The 22507-nt window shown below is 37.0% G+C and overlaps 1 protein-coding gene across 6 annotated transcripts in view; it reads left to right on the top strand.

Moving 5' to 3' along the window:
- Positions 1-22507, top strand: part of GRM7 (glutamate metabotropic receptor 7) — an 879282-nt gene that overhangs the window by 48844 nt on the left and 807931 nt on the right. The gene's annotated exons all lie outside the window — the stretch shown is intronic.

Genomic DNA, 22507 nt, shown 5'->3' with positions numbered 1-22507 from the left:
CTCCTCATTTGTTTCTTTCACACACTGAACATCCATTCACCTGAACTACATTTAATTACCTGGGGTATGAGTTGTTTTCTTCTTTTCTGTTCCAATGTATCCCCATTTCTCTGCCTAGAAAATTCCTTCATGTTATTCACAAGACTGAATCCTCCTTTGCCTTCAAGTACTTTAGAAAATGCTATTCTTTCCAGGATCAACATGTCAATTAATCAATAAACCATTAGTAGGTTCGTAAGTTGCTTCAATGAAGTTCTTGGACCACTAAAAATAAAGTTGTCAATCTTTACTAGTGATGGTTATATTGCTTCCACAGTCATATATTCTAAAAATAACTTACTTGATTTTATGCTTTCTAAAATGATATTAAAATATTCTTCATTGTTTTAGCTATTTTCACAATAGCTTTCACAATAGCTATTTAGATGTTTTGTTTTTTTTTTTTTTTGAGACCGAGTCTTGCTTTGTCGCCCAGGCTGGAGTGAATGGCGCTATCCTGGCTCACTGCAACCTCTGCCTCCCGGGTTCAAGTGATTCTCCTGCCTCAGCCTCCTAAGTAGCTGGGATTACAGGCATGCACCAGCATGACTGGCTAATTTTTGTATTTTTAGTAGAGATGGGGTTTCACCATGTTGGTCAGGCTGGTCTCAAACTCCAGACCTCATGATCCGCCTGCCTCGGCCTCCCAAAGTACTGAGATTACAGGTGTAAGCCACCTTGCTCGGCCCTATTTTCATATTTTGATATGTCTATGATACCAGTTTATTGAAAACATAAAGTATTTATTAACAAATTTTTTCAGTTTTCTAGTATTTTGCCACGTTTTTCATTTAGTGGATGTTCAATAAAGTTGACTTTAAAATTTAAGAGAGCAAAGAAAATTTCCCTCAATCTTCCCCATCTCTCTTCAAGACCAGTGTGACCCCTATCGTTCTTTGCACAGCATTATTTGGTTATAACAGCTAGGCAGGTATTTTTGACAGGAACTCAAGAGGACAAAAAGAAAATTCTATATGTATTGAGACTGAAGCCGATGTATGCATTTTCTTCAAGACTTATTCCTTATTGCTCTAGGACTAAATATTCCTTACTTAGGACTTACTGCTCCAGGTCCTTATTGCTCCAGGACTGCATGGTCCTTAGTCAGCATTATAAATGTATTCTTAAACATAGTTAATAAAGAGTTACATTTTTATGATTTTGTGATGAATCACATATAAAATAGTCATCCATATTTACAAATACTTTTCAGAGTGCAATTCTTTTAAAAGTTTTCTTTTTACCCCTCTGTATACAACAATCATTTCACAATTAAAAAGAGCCAAAATAACAGTATTTGGTGGTTGTTGTTGCTGTTGTGCTCTGTTATGTTTTTGTTTTATCCCATATTGTACCTTGGAGATGATGGGCTTTTAAAATCTCATGTATAAATATTGATTTTTTACAGTCACTTGGATGGCAGATATTAAGAAATGTGAATCCTTACAATATTTCTAAATTTTTGATTTTAAAATGGGAAGCACGTTCTCAACGTTCATCTTTTCATACTGTCATCAAATTTCTTACTTTAACAAAAATCACTTGGTTCTATGCATACCAATGAACCTGCATGTTACATTTTCAAGCTCATGCTAATAGGTTCTTTGCAAAATATAGAAACTTTCTATGTATTCATTGACATTTCACTATTCATCAAGGTGGTATAAATGCTTAGGTGAGGTTGACCAAAAGGCATCTAAATTCATGGAAATGAATGTGAAAATGGGACAACAGAATTCAATATCACAACTAATGGGCTTGATACTCTATTTTACCTTTCACCCAAACATAATAACAGTAATTTTTTTAACCAAAGACTGAGTTCTATATGTAGTTCCAAGAAGAAATATTATGCTTAATCTATCTTTTCTTTCCTAGCCCATGAGCTTCAGCCTATGTGGATAATGGAAAAGTCAGAGTTTGATTGCTTTTTGTCTGTTCTAATCAGTGGTATACACAACAAATAAGAACTCAGTTTGAGAAGAACTCTGGGAGTAGACTCAGAGCAAACTTTCAACAAGGCACTATCTTTGTTGATGTTGCAGCCAACCAACATCATTGATCTGGTTACATATTTATTTGTTCTTACAAAGTCCTGTTTTTGTCCATTCAGCAAATTTCCTGAAGGCTACTGTGTGTCAGACACTAAAGATACAATAATGGGCAAAACAGACAGAGCTCATGTAGTCATGAATCTTATATTTTGGAAAGCTTGATTGTACTAAAGGTACCCACAGGAAGGACAGATTCAGACATTAATGAAACAGTCACACAAATGTAAAATATACAATAAATATGTGACGCCATAAAAGCAAGTGAAAGGAGAACCAACATTATCAGGAGTTCCAAGAAAGACTTTTCTAAGTGCTGTTTGAACTGAGACCAGAGGAATGCATTAATTAAGCAGTGGCAGTATAGGGGGAGTCACTGAAATGAGCAATAAAGGGATACCTTTGACTAAGTAATTGATAAACAACAGAAATTCACTTCTTAGAGTTCTAGAGGCTGGGAAGTCCATGATCAAGGCGCCAGCAGACTCAGTGTCTGGTGAGGGCTCTCGGCATCTTGGGCACCTTCTATGTGTCCTCACGTGGGGGAAGGGGGGAACAAGCTCCCTCAGTACTCTTATAAGGACACTAATCCCGTTCATGAGAACTCTGCCCTGATTATCTAATTACCTCCTAAAGACCCTACCTATTGGACTGGTGATTCGATTTCAACATATAAATCTTGGGGAGACACAAGCATTCAGATCATAGCAGAGGAAAAACTTTATTAATTCATTTTTTTCATTCAGAACCTACTATGTGTCTATACTATTCTTAATCCTGGTACGTAAGAAGAAAAGAATGTTTCTAAGAAACTGAAATGGTGGCTGGGTGGGGGCAGAAAATGTTGCAGGTTGAGATGGATTCAAAACAATCACTGTTAAGTAACCCTTAGGAGTTTTCAAAATTCAGATATAGATGTTTCCTTTTTATTGGGAGGGGGAGGTGCAGATACCGCCTAGCGATTCTATTCAGAAGAATCCCAGCCATGCCAGTCACTAGTTGTGTGACCTCAGGCAAGTTACTTAAAGTCTTTGTGCCTCAGTTTTCTCAACTGTCCATTGATAATGTTGATAATACCCACATTATAGATTTGGGTGAGAATTTGATAAGAGGTTAGGACTATACCCAGCATTTAGCCTCTATATAAATATTATATATTGTAGTTATATGGTATTGTTGCTCAGTTTGCTAAATTAGATGTAGATTGAGAAAAATAAATGTAATTAAATAATGGTGAATGTTGACTGTAGATTTACTTAAGTAAATTGTAAGTGATAAAACTTTTCATATAAGATTAAAATAAAATTTAGATGGGGAGACAAAAATATTGGAAGAGGCAAAAATGATGATGCAAATTGATTGAAATATATGTATTATAAGATGGCACCTAGGAAAACTGGAAATCAATGAAGTTTTGTTAATTGCTTTTTTTTTTTTTTTGGAAAGAGAAGATGGATGTTTGTAATAAACTTAAATGAAAGAGTTTTAAAAATGGTTCCCTGGGAATGCAGAGGCACAAACAAATGCTCATAATTTTGTGGCTTGGGCTAAAGCATTTCTCAAATGTCCTTGAAAGTTCCCAAAGACAATCTTTCCTCAGGAAAATATTTCTCCTGTGAGTAAATAATGTTCTTGCCTGGAAATGAAATGTAGTAATATATTACATTGCAACTGAACTGATAGCAAGACTGGCAGATGAAGTTCAGAAAAAAATGTCACATTGCAAACTAGGGTTTGAGGCTCATATCTATATTTTCATAACTCCTTAAGGGGCTCCCTCCATAGTAAATCAAAATAATACAGAAAGAAATTTTGACTACTCTTTACCTATTCATTAAAGGGATCAATTTGGAATTATTATTGCACCAATACCATCCTGCCTTAAATTTTGTATGGTTTAGCTGCACAATTGATAAGCTAAGGTTTCTTTTCACCATATAAAAGGTCCTTTTTAAGCAGTCATATAACAATGACGTTTAAAATATTTGCTTGCTTTTAATGAAGGCTTTGTACTTTCCAAAGTGCTTTCTAAATGCATCTCTATGAGTCAGGTAAAACAAGTCCTGTCAAGAGCATTTTACAGAAGAGGAAACAAAGGCTGTAAAGGAAAGCTGCTTGCTCAAGGTCATTCTGTGAGCTAGACAAAGATTTCATCACAGGAATGACTCAAAGTTCAGGAGGGAATACAGCAGGGAAAGCTTAAGGCTTCAGTTCATTTTTACACGAGAATTTTTGCCTATCACCTTGTAGGATGACATAGGGAATACTGTATTAGGTACCCAGTTCCTCCTTCATGTTACTTAGAGTCTAGTGAGGTATTTAGGTTGGACATATTCTGTTCTAATGAAGATAAATTTGACATCCTGATGGCTGATCCCATGTGCTTTAGAATTTGAATCCCAGCTCCATCACTTACTAGTTGTGTATCCTTGGAGAAAGTCTCTTAACCTCTTGATGCCTGTTTCCCCTTCCGTTAGGTGTCAATTTTAATATTATCTTCTATGTTTATTCATTCATTCATCCAAAAAATATTGACTAAGAGCTCACTACATGTCAAGTACTCTGCCAAGAATAGTTAAGTTCCCTAGAGTGCCAGAAACTCTTTTCAGTGGATAGCAGAAGTCAGTAGAGCTGAGAAGTAAGGTTGAAACTGACCTTAGGAGAAGATTAAAGGCTCAGATAATAGGAGAAATGACTCTCACACACTTCCAAGAGGTAGGCCTGGAGGTATATGGAGCCATGGTGTGTTGTGATTTTGGACATACTGCACTTCCAGTCTCAGTTTCCAAATCTAGAGAATGGATCGATTCAACATATCTCACAGTTAATTTGGTAAGGATTAAATGAGGGAACATATGGGATGTGACACAGGAAGCAGTGGATAAATTATTACATATGAGTATGTTTGTAAACAAAATCAATCTTTATGAGCCCGCTGCATAGCAAGTGATCATAGCACTCTAATTTTCTGGTTGAGCCTGACATCGACACATCAGGCAGATCTTACTTTTTGAATCAATGGAAAATTCTTGCCTCGCTGGTCTAATATCACTTAATTTTGGTTCTTTATGTATGGAGACATAAATAAAGGAAATCTTAAAATAAGTGTATTTTATTTTATTATTATTATTTTTTTTTTGAGACAGAGTCTCACCTCTGTCACCCTGGCTGGAGTGCAGTGGCGCCGTCTTGGCTCACTGCAACCTCCACCTCCCAGGTTCAGGTGATTCTTCTGCCCCAGCCGCCTAAGTAGCTGGGATTACAAATGCCCACCACCATGCCTGGCTAAATTTTTTTTTTTTTTTTTTTTTTTTTTAGTACAGATGGGGTTTCCACCATGTTGGCCGGGCTGGTCTCGAACTCCTGACCTCAGGTGATCCACCCACCTTGGCCTCCCTAAGTGCTGGGATTACAGGAGTGAGCCACCACACCTGGCCAGAAATATATTTTAAATCTTATGCTTCAAAACATAGAAAAACATTATTGTATTATTCATCTTTGTTTTTTTTTGGACACGCTGATCAGCTAGTTTTTTCCTCTGCACCAGGCAAAACAGAGTCTGAAGAAAACACTTTAGAATTTTGATTTCAGATATAAGATCATTGGGTTCTTTCCCTACTCAACTTAGATTAATGGTAATCATCAACTTTAGGGTTTTAATATGGATAAAGATAACTATCGAAGATTCTAAATTATTTAATTTTTGATATTATATTTAACCATGGTAGGAAATTAGGATTTAACTAAAACATCCTCCTTCCTTTTCTTGTACCTTAGCTTTTTCATACAGGAATGTGCCTGTTCCACTTTGAGATGCTCAACCAGGTGAGGTGCTAAAACTGGAGGTGAAGCTTAGTTTCTGCTTATTCATTCTATCTGAATGAGATGGCAATGATTAAGCAAATGTTTGCCATACAATTTTTATAGAGTTGAATATAACACAATGGTTAAGACTTAGGGAGACAAAGCTATCTTGTATTCTTTTGCTCTGCCAATTGATTAATATATAATACATATAACCAGCAGAAGCTGTAAAATATGATTTAAATGTAAGGCATAATTTTCTCATTTATTTCACCTTAAATGCATTTATACTCTTTATTATTTATAGAAGAGTTTTGAGGTTGCTAAGCTTTAATTAGTGACATAGCAATAATAAATTTTTATCAATCCCTAAATTAACAAAAACGATGATTGATGGGCCAGGCACAGTGGCTCACACTTGTAATCCTAGCACTTTGGGAGGCCGAGGTGAGAGGATTACTTGAGGTCATGAGTTCAAGACCAGCCTGGTCAACATGGTGAAACCCCATCTCTACAAAAATACAAAAAATTAGCTGGGCGTGGTGGCATGCACATGTAATCCAAGCTGCTCAGGAGGCTGAGGCACAAGAATCGCTCGAACCTGGGAGGTGGAGGCTGCATGAGCTGAGAGATTGTGCCACTGCACTGCAGCCTGGGCAACAGAGCGAGACTCCATGTCAAAAAAAAAAATGATGATTGATGACTTTTCCCACAAATATTGGATAATACCTCTGCAGATCAAGTCAAATTAGTTAAGTGTCTATATTTTACTCTCATGAATTGTCCAGTTTAATCCCCAGCCTGTTTTCATTCACTCTAATACCCATGATTTCCACTGCTTGGGGCTAGGTCTGCTTCTCCTTTCGGATGCCTGGATTTGACTGAGTTGTACTTCATGAGCTGCTGGTAGTTACCTGAGGAGTGCCTTCTGTATGAGCTTCTTGTATTTCATATGTTATTTCATTTTGCTTCAGTGGACCCAGACATGCTCTTGGAATTGTATATTTCCAAAAATATCACCAGCATGTCTCTAGCCAATAGGAAGATCATGATCTAAAGATGCATCTTAGATTATCAGAGCCTTAGAAAAATCTAAAGAGGCAAATAATTTTAAAATAGCAGCATATGCTTCTGGAGACTGGCTGACACTCTTATGTGAACCAGCGTGAAAATGACTTCCGAAGGCATCCATCACACTGACTTAGAGAAGTCTGTTCCTTCAGCAAATGTATTAGTTCATGCTGCATCCCCACTTTGGCTTATCTGTGTGGTTTGGTTCTAGCTCCCAGCAGGAACAAAAGCTGCCGAGAGGCAACTTGTTTGGCTTGGGAGCATGCCCAATGTGAAAAGTTTGCAGGCAGAATCCGAAAGAGCATCTGCAAGAGGAGAGATGGGGGTAGGTGACAGGTAATGATTTAGAAAGCAATTTCCATGAAAGCCTTCTGCTGAACAGGAGGCGGCGGTGCCCGGGAGATAGTTTACCATCTACCATCTAATGCCGGGCTGGTTTCAATAAGCCAAGTCCTTCTTCTGTCAGTACCTGTGCCCCGAGGGAATGCGCAGCCAACAGCTTCTACTTACCTGAAATAGTAGGACAGACTAATTAGAATTTCCAAGAGCTTACATCTATTAAAACATGTGGATCCATTTTATCCTAAGGCTTAGGATGCCTAGCCTCATATAAACTGATTTAACAACAAACGTTTAAGTACAAATCCAAAGCCATCTATCTAGTTTTCCTTCGCAACTTATTGTGTACCAGGCTCTGCACCGTGTTGCCTTCCATACAGTGTCTTATTGAGTAACAGACCTCTGAAATGGGTGTTGAAGTTTCCTACCAAGGGATCTGTGTACAAGAAACCATAGCCAGAAAAGACCAAATTATTATTGTTAAAAGTGAGCTTGGCCCTGTTATCTCATTTTGGAATTCAGAACAGCTTCTCTCTCTCTCCTCTCCCCCAAATCACAGATGACTAGAACACAGGACAAGCCTAAGCTAATATCATTTACTCTGAATCACAGACCAAGATGCTGGGACTGACTGTGTAACACACTTGCCATTTTCTAATACAATAACTCCTCTCACTGCTCAATAGACATCATGGTTGTTGGTCAATAAAGATCACAATTCTTCTTCCAGGAACAGGATGGAGGGCAGTGAGGTTAGGTTTTCTATTCCCTCACAAACATGTGATGACTAAGCATGGTCTGAGCACACCTCTTTCTGACATACTTTATTCCTTTTTTTATAGATGTGCAACTGAAGCAGAAGCTGAGTAGCATCCCCAGATCGCATAGCCCATGCTTTTAACCTATCATACTACTTAAACTTCCTCACCTGGCAGTTTACTTTTTCTCTTGAAGTCTGAGAAACTGACCACAGTTCCAGATAGAAATGAACAACCATGAAGATGCTTGAAATGCTCTTATATTTCCATTACCGAAGATATTCACTTTTTTTAAGTGAAGTCTTCTAGCTTTTTAGTGGCCATAAGTAACTAATGATATGCTTCAATTGATTAACATGGCCAAGCGTTCTCCAACTGTAATACTCCATAGAAAGTTGACTGTTATATTTCTCTAAGCCCTATGCATGTTTCTAGAGTTTAGATTCTGTCAAATAGCTTTCTTGAAATAAATACATGATTTCTGTTTTTAAATTAATCACCTCTTTTACTCATGTAGTGGCTTTTTTTGAATTGTTGGACATGATAGATATGGGTAATACTTCATTAGATCACAAATTTTAGAACCTTTAACATGCATGTAGAACAGAACTTTAAACAGAGATTAGAGGAAGCTAAGGTACTAGAAAATGTAGTATAAATCAATATTGAAATAGAGTTTAACACATTATAATTCATCTGAAAAGAAGCTCAGATTATGATTGTCAGTTATTTAATGTTCTGTTCAAAGATAATGAAAACACTGTTAAAGGTATGGTATTTTGACTGCCATTGGAATGGTCTGATTTCAAACAGCAGTGCATTAGTTGTGCTTATATGGATAAAGAATGTTGAATAATTAAGTGAAGAGAAAATAGGAGAACTGCATTCTAATCTTATCTTGGCCACTGGCAGGAATAAAGTTGACTTTCAGGCTATCGAACAAACATTTTCTTTTCTTTTCTTATTTTATTTTCTTTATCTTTTTCTTTTTTTTGAGACGGAGTCTTGCTCTGTTGCCCAGCTGGAGTGCAGTTGCGTGATCTTGGCTCACTGCAACCTCTGCCCCCAAGATTTAAGCGATTCTCCCACCTCAGCCTCCCAAGTAGCTGGGACTACTGGTATGTGCCATCATGCCCGGCTAATTTTTGTATTTTTAGTAGAGAAGGAGTTTCACTATGTTGGCCAGGCTGGTCTTGAACTCCTGACCTCAGATGATCCACCTCCCTCAGTCTCCCAAAGTGTTGGGATTACAGGTGTGAGCTACCACGCCCAGCCCACACAAACATTTTCTAACTCAGTTTTCTCACCTGTAACATGAAGAAGTGGCCATTTTAAAAATAATAGTTGATTATCTTTAGTTCTGTAATTCTAGAAGCATTTTGATTTGATTTATGCATAAACTCTAGCAAGAAAAAAATATTCTTTTATTTCTAAAATGTCTGTAACATTGGATTAACATAGCAAATGAAATATTTTGAGGATTGTTCAAAGGATCACCAATTTAGAATTCGTCTCCTCTGTTGGTTTTTATTTTTTGTTTTAATTTTACTAGATCTATGATAGTTTTTTTTCCCCCTGTACCGGGACTGGCAGATGGAGTGGTTAAAGAAACACATCAACACTTATTTTAGATACTTTGTTATCAGACCTATTCTGTGAACTTTGCTCTATCCATGAATTATTTATTTCATTTGGTGTGTTTTTCCCTAGATTCATAAAATTTCCTTTTGTCATGATGTTTCTTCCCATTTATGGGACTATAAATGCAGCTGACTAAACCTCTTTAATGTCTGAACACATATCATGTCTTTTGAGTGAAGGATGTGATTTCTCTTTCTGTTCACAGGCATGTTCACATTTTCATTTATTTGATTTTCTTCTGTTCACTCATGACAATAGTGTCAGTGGAGAAATAAAATGATGACATCTGATACTTATTTAAGTTGGAGTCGGAAGACTTGAGCTTTCTCTAACTTTTTAAATTTGCTGGCTTTATAGCAATGTGTACCTCACTTATTTTCTCTGAATCTCAGTTCCTCTTCTATAAAATGTGAATAATTATGCCTATAACACAATGTAGTTAGAATGGTAAATGGAAAAGAAATTCTTCCCATCTGCTCTCATGTTGGAGAAAAATAATTGAATTGACTTTCATCAGATTTGGAAGTTTGCAATGGTCCGTTTGAAAATATTAGCTAAATGGGATACTGTGAAGACCCTCTGAAGGCACTTCAAAGAGATAGACAAATATCTCCAAGATCATCAAAGGCAAAGATAAAATGAGAAGCATTTTGACCTTTCACTAGGAGACAGATGATCTATAATTTCAGTAGTTCTTAACTTTGGCTATAGGTGGAGAATCTCTTGGGGAACTTTTAAAAATCTTAAAGCCCAGACAGTTACTTACACCAATTAAATATGAATTTCTGGGGCTAGAGAGTTGCACCAAGACATTGGTATATTTTAAGACTCACAGGATTGTTCCTATATGCAGTGAAGATTGAGAACTACTACATATGTTAAGATACTGTGGCTAAGTATCAAAAATGTGGATGTTGTGACAGGGTAGTTCTGCTTCTTACATGGGCAACACTATGCCAATGAGTAGCAACATGAATTATTTAAAAATTTTAAATAGAAGTCAATTTTATAGATACATATAAACACTGTAAGAGGCTACCAGACATTAATTAAAGCAACTCAGAGTATGTTAGCATTAAAAGCACATCTCCAACACAATGTTAGTAGAAGGGATTCTAGGGCTGTGATATGGATGCCTCCATACCTGGATCATTGAGAGAGAGACAGGAAATATCTCCAAATCACTGAAATTTTCAGAAAAGCCTGTGATTCTTTTGGGAGTCATGATATTAGGGCTCATGACCCTTGACTCTTGTTTCATAATATAGGGACCCACAGTTACATAAGAAGTCTATACCTGAGGCTTCTTGTGTGATAGAAGTGGAAAGGACAAATATTTTCTACTGAAGAAGGAAATAGAGATATGAGTGGGGAGAATGGAGTAAAGAAAGAGAAAAGCAAAAGTAATCCATCTAGAGAAGACTTACTTTTGGGCAACCTCTCATCATATAATCATCTGTATTTATTCCTTCCATTTCATGATTTACTCTACATATGCATTTAATAGTTTGTCTTCCACATATTTTAAGTTCCATTGAGGAGATGGATGTCTGCTGGCATTTTGTTTTCTGGATTCCAGGCACTTAGCAAAGTCCCTCAATAAGCATTTGTTGAATGAATGCATGAATTAATGAATGAATCAATTGATCGATTTAACTTCAAACTCAGCACCCTTCTCAAATGAGTTACCTGCTTCATACCATACTTGAGAAGGTTACGTTGTCATATCATTAGGCCAAAATCGAATCAATCAATCAATCAATTTAACTTCAAACTCAGCACCCTCCTCAGATGAGTTACCTGCTTTATACCATACTTGAGAAGGTTATGTTGTCATATCATTAGGTCTAAAAGAGAAACCATGATCTTGATTTTCCAACTTGAAATCATCTCTTCTATCATCTCATGCAATGTAGGAATTTACTCTATAAACCAGGTAGTGGTCATCTAGTCTCAGTTTGAGAGCTCTTGTGATCTGAATGCTCTATTTGATGATTTACTCATCCTATATATAAATAGCTATAGCTGCTATGAAGTCCTTCCTTATATTTGCCTCCCTGAAGCATCTTACCCATTGATCCTACCTTGTCCTGGTGGAACTGAAGTGAAATATATTCCAGTCTCACATACATACATTGACACTTCAGATATTTGTAGCCCATCATCACATCCCTAAAGTCTTCTCTTCAGGTCAAATATTCTAGTGTTTTTCCTATAAATCATATGAGAGTTTGTCTAGGCTCCTCACCATCTTGTTTACCCCTGTTCTCACTCATTTTGATTTCTAAAGTTACTTCCCCCAAATTGTGCTCAGACTGGGCTTTTGTGCTTCCAATGTGGTCCATCTGAGACAGAGGGACCCCCAAAACCTCCCACACACATGCACGTACACCCAAGGAAAACCATATTTCTATTAAATGTAATTCATATGTGATAAAATCTATGTATGTTTATTTCAAAAATGAAAACAGTATAGAATAGCATAAAGAAAAACACAAAAATCATTCAGAATAGCTCATTATCTAAAGATAAGCCCTTTCAGATTCTTTCATATCCATTGATCTATCTGCTTTTTTCTACATATATCATGTGTGCATTCATTTGTGTAAACATCACATAAACACACATGCAAACATATACACATGATTTTACCTAAATAAAAATATAGTGTTGTAAGCCTATGTTTTAAGACTCATTATAAGTACTGAGCATTATTACCTGACAATAATTTTAGTTCCACATTAAAGTTTGCAAAGTGATGAATGTTAGCTAAAATGCAGCCCACAGACTTTTTTTTCCGCCCCCCAAGACCTGCACAACATTTTAGAAGCCAGGACATTTTGCAGCTTCTCCTGCGAAGAGGACAATGTGGTGATGTCGAGTCTGTAGTCTTACACGGATGTGATGGAAACTGAAAGGCAGGTGTCTCCTCTGCAGTGAGCAGGTGCTCTCCAAACAGCTTAGCCATTAGCTTGGCCTGTTTCTTGCAAAAAGCCGATGCAACCGCCCCTAGGGTTGAGTTAGTGTCCCCTGAACATCACCATTTTAATAACTGTAGAACTATATGCAAGGGATAAACCAGGATTCATTTCATAAATCTCATTTTGATAGGCCTTAATGTTAGTTCCATAGTTTCCGTTTTGTAAATAGAGTTGCAGCAAACATCTTTGTACAACATATTCATCCAGTTACCTGATAATTTCTTATAATGACATTTTAAACTGAGTGTGAAATCATTGAGCCAAAATAGACTTTTAGAACTACCTTTATTCTTTTTATCATAGTCAGGCCCACAGAAGCAGCCTGCATCTTTCACTTGCACTGTGTTAAGCAAAATTTGACCACTTTATATGTAGACATAGGTAAAACATAGAATTATTCAAACTTCATGTTATACAATTTAAATATGTACAATAAAATAAGTAAATAGAATTGTTAGAAAAACGAAGCTGGACATGGTGGCTCATTCCTGTAATCCCAGCACGTTGGGAGGCTGAGGTAGATGGATCACTTGAGGCCAGGAGTTTGAGACCAGCCTGACCAACATGGTGAAACCTTGTCTTTACTAAAAATACAAAAATTAGCCAGGCGTGGTGGTGCATGCTTGTAATCCCAGCTATTTGGGAGGCTGAGGCAGGAGAAGTGCTTAAACTCAGGAGGCAGAGGTTGCAGTGAGCCGAGATCATGCCACTGCACTCCAGACTGGGTGACAGAGCTAGACTCTTGTCAAAAAAGAAAGAAAAAGAAAGAAGGAAAGAAAGAAGAAAAAAAGAAAGAAAGAAAGAGAAAGAAAGGAAGGAAGGAAGGAAAGAAGGAAGCAAAAGAAAAGAAAGAAAGAAATCTAGTCGTTAAATTAGGAAAATTATTAAATACAGAAAAATTTAGAGAAAAATATACTTTAGAGAGAATAAATATCATCATTTCTATTTTTTCCACTATTACACACATTTATGTTCATATGCATATGTAAATGTACTCATTTTATACACAATTTAATAATATTAAGATATGCTGTTTATATCATTTTTATCTATATTACATTTTCAGTTGACATCATAACATGGCTGTTTCCCATATGATCTAGTGTTCTTCATTTAGATAATTTGTAAGTTGCTGAATATTCCAATATATGGGGTCACTTATTTAAATAATCTCCTATTATTGGGCACTTAAGTTGTTTCCAAGTTTTTCGTTTTACAAACAATGCTCCAGTCAGTGCCATTGTACATAGATTTCTATTACTTCTTCCGGTTTCACACTTAGAACACATTTCTAAATATGTAATCACTAGGTCACAAGTCCACTTGTAACTCACATAGGCAATTTTTCAAAAATCTAAATCTAGACCTTCACATTTGAAATTATTTCAGTTATATTCCTTTTATCTGTTTTGCTCCTTTTTTTTTTTCTACACTGCTGAGGTAGGTATTTTAACACATCCCTCATTGATCCTGTTGCCTCTTCCAAGCACTTTGTATGGTTTGCATTAACTGGGCATTTTCCCAGAATGTCCCTTGGAATTCCCCCAAAGATAGTTGCTCAATACCACTCTCTTTCCCAGGTACTAAAAAATGCAGTTGTAATGATTTGTTAACATATAGATATGATTAAGCCCCACAGTTTTCCCATGAAAGCTTACTATTTGGCACTGGTCCTGCAGGAAGATGGCAATGTTACTCACATAGTGAATTTGCATTGGTATTCGGTACATGCATCATGGCATATGAGGAAGCAAAATCTGAGAAAGGATTTAAATGTGAACGTCATTATGCAAATGATAAATATTATTTATTATTAAGTATAATTAATAGTTGCCAAGCAGATGTTTTTTCTAACAAAGTGCCATATACCTTTTAAAATAAATGTTTGTAATTAATAATATTTAGATAGGGGGAAAATGAGTTTTTCTCAACTTTTTCATTATAGCCCAGATTTTGCCAGGCAAACAACTTGATAGAATCAATGGAAGCTTAGTTAAGCAGGTGATAATCTTCTCTTGCCCTCCAATTTATCACTAAATGGCTTTTCCATGGATTGCAATCATTGAAAGGTTGTAATTGTAGCCTTCTGCTATATCTACTGTTAGAAAATATTCTTTTAAATTGAGCATGCTGTGCTAATAAAGCAGTGGGTTTGTGAACACTTGTCATTCACGATGATTAGGTTCCCCCATATTTGAACTGGTTCGTAAAATGCCGGTCATAGTGTTTTAAAGTGATTTTTCCCTCTGCAGTTTTGATTAGACGCCTTGGATTGGTGCTTAGTTAATATCTTGCACCACTTGGCTTCTGTAAGCAAATGAGAGAGCTGATCATTCCACCCACGACCTGCTTGGAAAGCTGATAAATAATTGGAAAAGGACAGTAATATCTGCAAGACTTTCAATCTGTTCCATTCAGTGTGATATTGGTCTTATAACACATGCCAAGTTGTCAGTAAAAAATCACAGTCAAAGCATTCTGAGCAGTTGAGGGAGATGTGAGAAAGGAGTATTTCAGTTTTATAAAGATGGTGCCTCTAGCTGGCAAGAGGGTGCATATTCATTTTTAATAACACACAGAGCATCCACCCCTGCTCCTTGTCCCCATGACTATTCTGTTTAGACCTCCATGCCTTCCCGACTGCCTCTCCCCTCTTAGCAGCTGCTCATCTCAGGACTTGCTTTGGAATATCTACTGGAGACAGCACTGAGATGCCCAAAATGAACTGCGAATCCAGAAACCAGTGAAAGGTATGGGAACTAAAACTGAATAGTTATAAGGTGGTACCTTGTTCATGAAGATGATACAGTAGCAGACTGCCTGCTGTATATCACACAGTAGGTGTGCTGTCTTTTTACTTTATTTTTTATTTTTTTCCCAGGGAAAAGAGAATAGAATTATGTCTATCTGTTCATGCTTGGGATTACCAGTGCATATTGTCTACAATTGTAAGATAAAACTAGGGGACAGGTATTGATGCAGTCTTTGACTCTCAATAAGGTGGATATAACAGACAAAATGGGCCCTACACCCAGCCCTGTTTACAATGACAGACAGACTTGTTAAAATGAGCATCTATCAGAACATTAAAAATTGATTACAATCCTAAGTGGCCTGGAGGTGTGTAGGGAAGGTGAAAGATGCTGACGGCACACACTGTCCAGGTGCTCAGAATGTTTTAGGGGCTGATAGAGAGTATATGCCCTGCCATGGATGTTTTCCACATCAGATGGGAACAACGCTTCTCCTCCAGAGATCAATACCTCATACAAATTTTTACAAGGCAGGCCCCACAAACGTGGTGTCTGGAGTAATCATTTGATTTTCCCCAACCCATATGTGGCTGTGGAATGAAATACAGCTAATGTTCAGGCAAACAAAGGGTATTGAAAATGATACATGTTCTGGAGTGAGACAGACTGTGTGGCAATCCCAACCCTACTCTTGACTTAGTTAAGTAAATTGAACAAGTTCTTTAAATTCTCTGAACTGCAGTTGCCCTGTCTGTAGGTGGAAATAGGGTCAGTCCTTGCTGGGTTAATGTAGTATTAGAGATAATATATGTAAAAAGCCATGCATAGTACTGATATTAAAAAGACAGTGAAAGTGGTAGCTATTTCTATAATTCAGGAAATATATTATATCTAGCATAAACCATCCTAAAATGAAACAATGTTTAATAAAACTTACCAGGAGAACATAGAGTAGGCAAGAGGTCAAATGATTGCATGTTTATATCCTATGATTATAACACATCAAATTATAACGCATCAAATTATATCCAAATAGGTTCTCAATATGTAGTGTAGGCAACACATTTCCAATTAATTATAAGAACTAAGACTTTATAATTTTTTGATGGCTTAGTATTTGATTTTTTAATCTTAATTATGTATTAGAGTGCCTCTGGGTTTAGCTCTTACTAAATTATAAAGGCACTCATTTTATACCTAAATAAATGGTTTACCCAATGCAGGTGGGGAAAAAAACAAACATTTTTGGCAGACTGACTCTGGCTTGCTGGGGTTCTCTTCTCAGTTCACAGACCAAGGAGTGTAGTCAGCCAAACTGATAGGTTGATCATTTCTGAGTGTACGTGGGTTAGATCAAGATGTCAATTTCCAGCAGCAATAGGCACTTGCAGATAGTCTCATTTTCTTGAGTATAAGAATGCGTCTTTTTCTATATTTTTGAGAATATACTAGCTGCTGGCCCATATAAAAGGAAGTCATTAAAGGACACTCAATGCTTCCCATCTGGTCATTTTTCTCACCTTCAGGAGTAGCCTCAAATGTGAACTGCCTCCAGTTACTGGGATGCCCCATCCTTTCCCACTGTCGTTACCTCCACACTCATAATCGCTTCTATCAATTCCAGCAGCTAAAGGAGCCAGGCTTCGTATCCATTTATATTGTTCACTTTATATTAGCTGAAATTGCACTAGCTCTTGCCCCTGTCAAACAGATATCAATCTTTCATTCATTAGTTAAAAATATGAACCACTTAAATCAGGAAGTGCAAGACAGTATCATCTTGAGGGCCTTTTTTGAATGATTAGTGGTGGCTGCCCAGAAACACTCATAAGAGAAGAGTTCAGAAGATGTCAAGGCTTCGTCTAGCCATAGTGGAGAATGCCGTGACTTACTAGCAATGTCTGCCCTGGGTAAAAGAGAAAATAATAGAAATAGGAAGAGTGACATAGAGGACTGAAAGGGTGGTCACTCTCAGGCTTCTCATCCTTGCTCTTAGCGCCCTTCTTGGAGACTGGGATCATGTTCCCACCTTGCATTATGTTGCTGTAGAGTCCATTTCTAAACTATTCATTTGTTCCTTCAATTTCCCATTAATTCCTGCCCATCTTCCTGACTCAGAAACTTCATGCATTCTGTTCCCTCAGCCTGGATGCTTTGCTGAGGATCCCTTACTCCAAAGTGCACCCTGCAAGAAGGCTGTACTTTATTTACTCTAAGAAATGACACCAGGTTGTTGTACATTGTAGCACTCCCCTCTTTTGTGCCATAGAAATTATATAAATTTGTAATTATTCCTTGATATGTTTATTTGTGTATTTATTATCCCCTGCACCAAGTGCTAAACTCAGTGAACTCAAGAACCGTATCTCTCTTTTTGGCTATTCCCTCATACTCAGCACAGATGCCTGGAAGGCAGTAAGCATTTGAAACACTGGAATGCATTCAAGTTTGGGGATTCCAACTTAATAAAATAAGGTTCCTGACTTCCTAGATCTCATATTCCAGTGAAGAAGAAAGTCGATTAAGGAAATTATTATGATGCAATGAGACAAAAGCAATACAGGCATAAGGGAATATTGCTGCATGGGTAGGGTGACAGGTGTAGAGATAGCATCACAGATGTAATGGTAAGGTTGGGTTTTGAAGAGTAGGAATTAAAAATAAACCTCAATAAAATTTCTGTGTAAGAAAAGTTAAACACTGCAACAACTGCTCTCTATTTGAATGTTATATTCTACCTTTGAAGTTTTATTTATGAATCGAATGACTAGATATTTTAACATGTACCTATAGTAGCATCCTAAATACATTTTAAAAGAAAATGTAATGGATACTTTGCCTACCGAGGGCCCACAATTAGGCTTTTCCTTTAAGGATATTCTTAGTCTTAACCCTTTATCCTGCTTTGTACTTGATATATCCCCATTTGTTCTGATCGAGTAGCCCAGATGGAAGCTTTTTGTCCACTTGCAAAGGTCAGTGGGGGTTACGTGAGCATGAGTCTGCTGAAATTTTAAGCAAAAAGTGGTCCAAGCATCTCTTACAGTTTGGGGACATGTAGTTATAGTGAAATAATTTAGATAAATGAAATTGGACTTGTCTTTTAGATTTAAAAACATAATTTAGGGATAATGAAGGAAACATCATTCCTAGTCTAGCAAGGGATATTTAAAATAAAAGGTGGTTTTATGTACACCAATAACTTTCTTATAGCTTCAATGATAAATTATTAGATATTATATTCATCATAGCGGGAGGTCACATATAACTTTCCAGTTGAAGTTTTTTAGAAATTGGCTGGAATTTTTTGTTTTGTTTATTTTTTTAATGGTTTTTTTCTTTTTCTTTTCTTTTTTTTTCTTTTTTTTTTTTTTTTTTGAGACGGAGTCTCACCCTGTCACCTGGGCTGGAGTGCAATGGCGCGATCTCGGCTGACTGCAATCTTCGACTCCTGGGTTCATTTGATTCTCCTGCCTCAGCCTCCTGAGTAGCTGGGATCACAGGCACACCACACCCGGCTAATTTTTGTATTTCTAATAGAGTCAGAGTTTCACCATGTTGGCCAGGCTGGTCTCAGACTCCTGACCTCAGGTGATCCACCTGCCTTGGCTTCCCAAAGTGCTGGGATTACAGGCGTGAGCCACCGTGCCTAGCCTTTAATGTTTTTATAAGTTAGAAAGGAAGAGAGGGAGGCATGAATGAAGAAAGAATAAAGCAAAACATTTCCTTAAATCACATATAAAATGAGGTGGAGTTTAATAAAATACAGGAAGGAAGGCCGAAAGACAATAGTTACTGTAAGCCAAAAGCTTTTACAATTACACTGTAGCACTTGAGAGAGAAGTAGTGCTTTTTGTTGGCCCCTATCATTTCCCCAAAACATGTTCATTCTCCTTGACTCAATCATGTTCAAAGGAGGGTTTCCTTGTTAGTAAAACAGGATCATATCCAGGCTTAATCGGACTCTAAACTGATTGTAGTTCTGTATAAACCTACACATCATGTATACATAGAAGCAGAAACAGTATTTAAATCCAATAGATGCTGCTTACTTTAAGATAAAAGACATCTAATGAATTTTAAAGTGGAAAAATTTATGCAAAGTCAACCCCTATTTTATTTGAAATACAGGAGGACATTGATATAAAATGCAACTTGCAACTTGTTTAAGATAAAACTAAAGTAGAAGCAAGGGTAACTGCAAGCCATGACTTGCAAGATCAAACCAGAAGTTTTAAGTCCTCTCCTTGAAAGAATAAAGATCAATTATGTGCCTAATACTTGTTTTGTAATCAGGCCACATTTTACAAATTCTGGCAAGAAAAGAAAATTAAAAAAAAAAAAACAAAAAACCATTGCCAGTCATTCTCAGAGTCAGGTACAAAACTGTACCAGAGTGGTAATCAGGGCTTGATCTTACTATTCGGGAAAGAATAAACCAGAATAGTAATTTTCTTTCTTTTTTTAGTTAGCCAATACAAACGGTAGGAAATATTGACTTACAAACTTTTGTTCAACTAAGTGATTCTCTAGAGAAGGAACCAACAGTATCAGGGTGGAAAGTTAAATGAGGACAAGGTTGGGGTAAGTGAGGGAAAGTAAGGAGCTTTCTGAGCTAAGCCAGTTCCAATGTGTGACTGACAAACTCACTCATGAGTATGGGGAGGTTCATTCTTCATGTCTGCCAGTGTACACCATGGTCCATTCAATAAAACCAGGGTAGAATTGACCACCATGTCTAGATTAATTATAATCTATTATTCATTCATTCACTAGGGATTGAAGGCCTTGAAACTTTTAGTGTGGTATTTAGGTACTCAGTAAATATCTCTTGAATGAATGGATGAACCATAAGAAAATCTGTTTACTAGGAGACACACAGTGGTATTTTCTATTATTTTTTTGTATTTGTTTTTTTCATTCATCATTTCACAATTTTTTAATATCATTTCATTCATCATTTCTGTACCACCCCATCTCTTCATCCCTCCCTCTCTTCCTTTCTTAACTTTTTAATATCATGAACCATAAGAAAATCTGTTTACTAGGAGACACACAGTGGTATTTTCTATTTCTTTTTTTCTATTTATTTTTTTCATTCATCATTTCACAATTTTTTAATGTCATTTCATTCATCATTTCACAATTTTTTAATATCATTTCTGTACCACCCCATCTCTTCATTACATTAGGAAAGAACAATATTGGAAAACAAAACCAACTAGAGAATATATCATTACAATTCGAAATTAGTTTATCTTAAAGATTATGGTGCTCAAAGTTACCATGAAGACATTAGAATGAGTGTACATGAGTATTTGTATGTCTCTATAGGAGGGTATAACTGCATATATTTTTGGAAGAGATTTGCCAGACCATAGTAGCAGAGAACAGATATAGAGGAGAGAAGAGTAGAGGTGGAGATCACTAGGTTGTTGTGGTGCAGGTGAGACATGATCTAGTTTAAATGAGGACGGTGGCAGGGCAAAGTGAGATACTTTTCCGTTCAGAAACATATTTAGGATGGAAATATCAATAGAACTAGATGAAGTTTGGATTGGTAGGGGAATTTTGAGTTGGACTCCTAGATTTTTGCCTCACATGATGTTTACATTATGCCCTGAGAAAAAAAGAATATTGGAAGATGACAGTCTTCTCCCAAACAGAAGTAAGTTGCAAAAACAATAATGGGCTAATCATCCCTCTTCAAGGTTCTCAGTGAACACTAGCATTTTAGAAATTCTGAGAAACTCAGTAACATTTAAATTTGTTCCCTTTTGGTTCATTGATCATTACCGAAACTTATTTCATCTTGCATCTCTTGCCCCCAGCACCAACCCTAGAACAAACATGAAAACACAGTTGATTTGGAGAACCAGAATATGATTCATGTTACGTCCTTAGTTAGAGGGAGCGTTTTATGTAGTAGAATGAAAGAGAAATTGCTAGGAACACTTAAATGATTCCTTCTACTTTATTCCACAAAATCAGTAAGACTTATTGATTATGCCTTAAATGTGTAGTATCCACATTGGACTTATGTTTACTTTATGACTAATTAAATGTAAAATAAAATTCACTGAATGAAAATTAAGTTTATTGTAAAGCTGCTAGGTATTTTTTTTTAAAAAAGGAGGTCTATGTACTAACATTTACATTGTAGAAATATGGCAAAGCTCAAAGAATAATGTAAAATTTACCTGAAATCTCCCACCCTAAGAGAAACATTGATAGTATTTTAATATATATTCTTTGTGACAGTTTCTTGTTTATTGCCCCTCAAGCTCTACATTCACCCTTTTTACCTGCTCAGTGAGAACAGATCTGAGACTTTTAGTGTTTCCTTTGCCAGGTGGCATGATATTATGGTTTACCAACAGATGGCACTGGAGAGACATTGCAGAAGGAAAGGCTTTGATTTCTGTTTCTCATTTTTTTATTTTTATTATTATTATTATTTTTGAGACAGTGTCTCGCTCTATCACTCAGGCTGGAGTGCAATGGTGTGATCTTGGCTCACTGAAACCTCCTCCTCCTGGGTTTAAGCAATTCTCCTGCCTCAGCCTCCCAAGTAGCTTGGATTACAGGCATGTGCCACCACGCCTGGCTAATTTTTGTATTTTTAGTAGAGACGGGGTTTCGCCATGTTGGCCAGCCATGTTGACCAGGCTGGTCTCGAACTCCTGACCTCAGGTGATCCACCCACCTCGGACTCCCTGATTCCTGGGATTACGGGTGTGAGCCACCACGCCCAGCCTTTGCTTTCTGTTTCTAAGGTGCTTGCTTGGAAGTCTCCTGGAGGCTTCTCCAGTGTCCAGCTCATAAAGCCCAGTGACTTTCCCAGCACCCAGCTCTGCAACACGTGCGATTTCTCCAGCATTCAAGGTTCCTCCAGCACCCAGCTGTCTCAGCTCTAAGGTCTCTCCTTCAGTGTTCTGCTCTTGCAGCGCACACAACTCCCATAGCTGGCTTCAGCAGTACAGGGCAGCCAGCAGCTTCTCACAGGTCCCATCAGGAGGTTCTGTAACAGAGTGTCTTTGATAAGACACCTCCCCATAAACAGCTTTTCC

Source organism: Symphalangus syndactylus, chromosome 21, assembly GCF_028878055.3.
Source record: "Symphalangus syndactylus isolate Jambi chromosome 21, NHGRI_mSymSyn1-v2.1_pri, whole genome shotgun sequence".
In the NCBI taxonomy this organism is placed as follows: domain Eukaryota; kingdom Metazoa; phylum Chordata; class Mammalia; order Primates; family Hylobatidae; genus Symphalangus; species Symphalangus syndactylus.
This window is presented reverse-complemented; position numbering and strand designations above follow the sequence as displayed.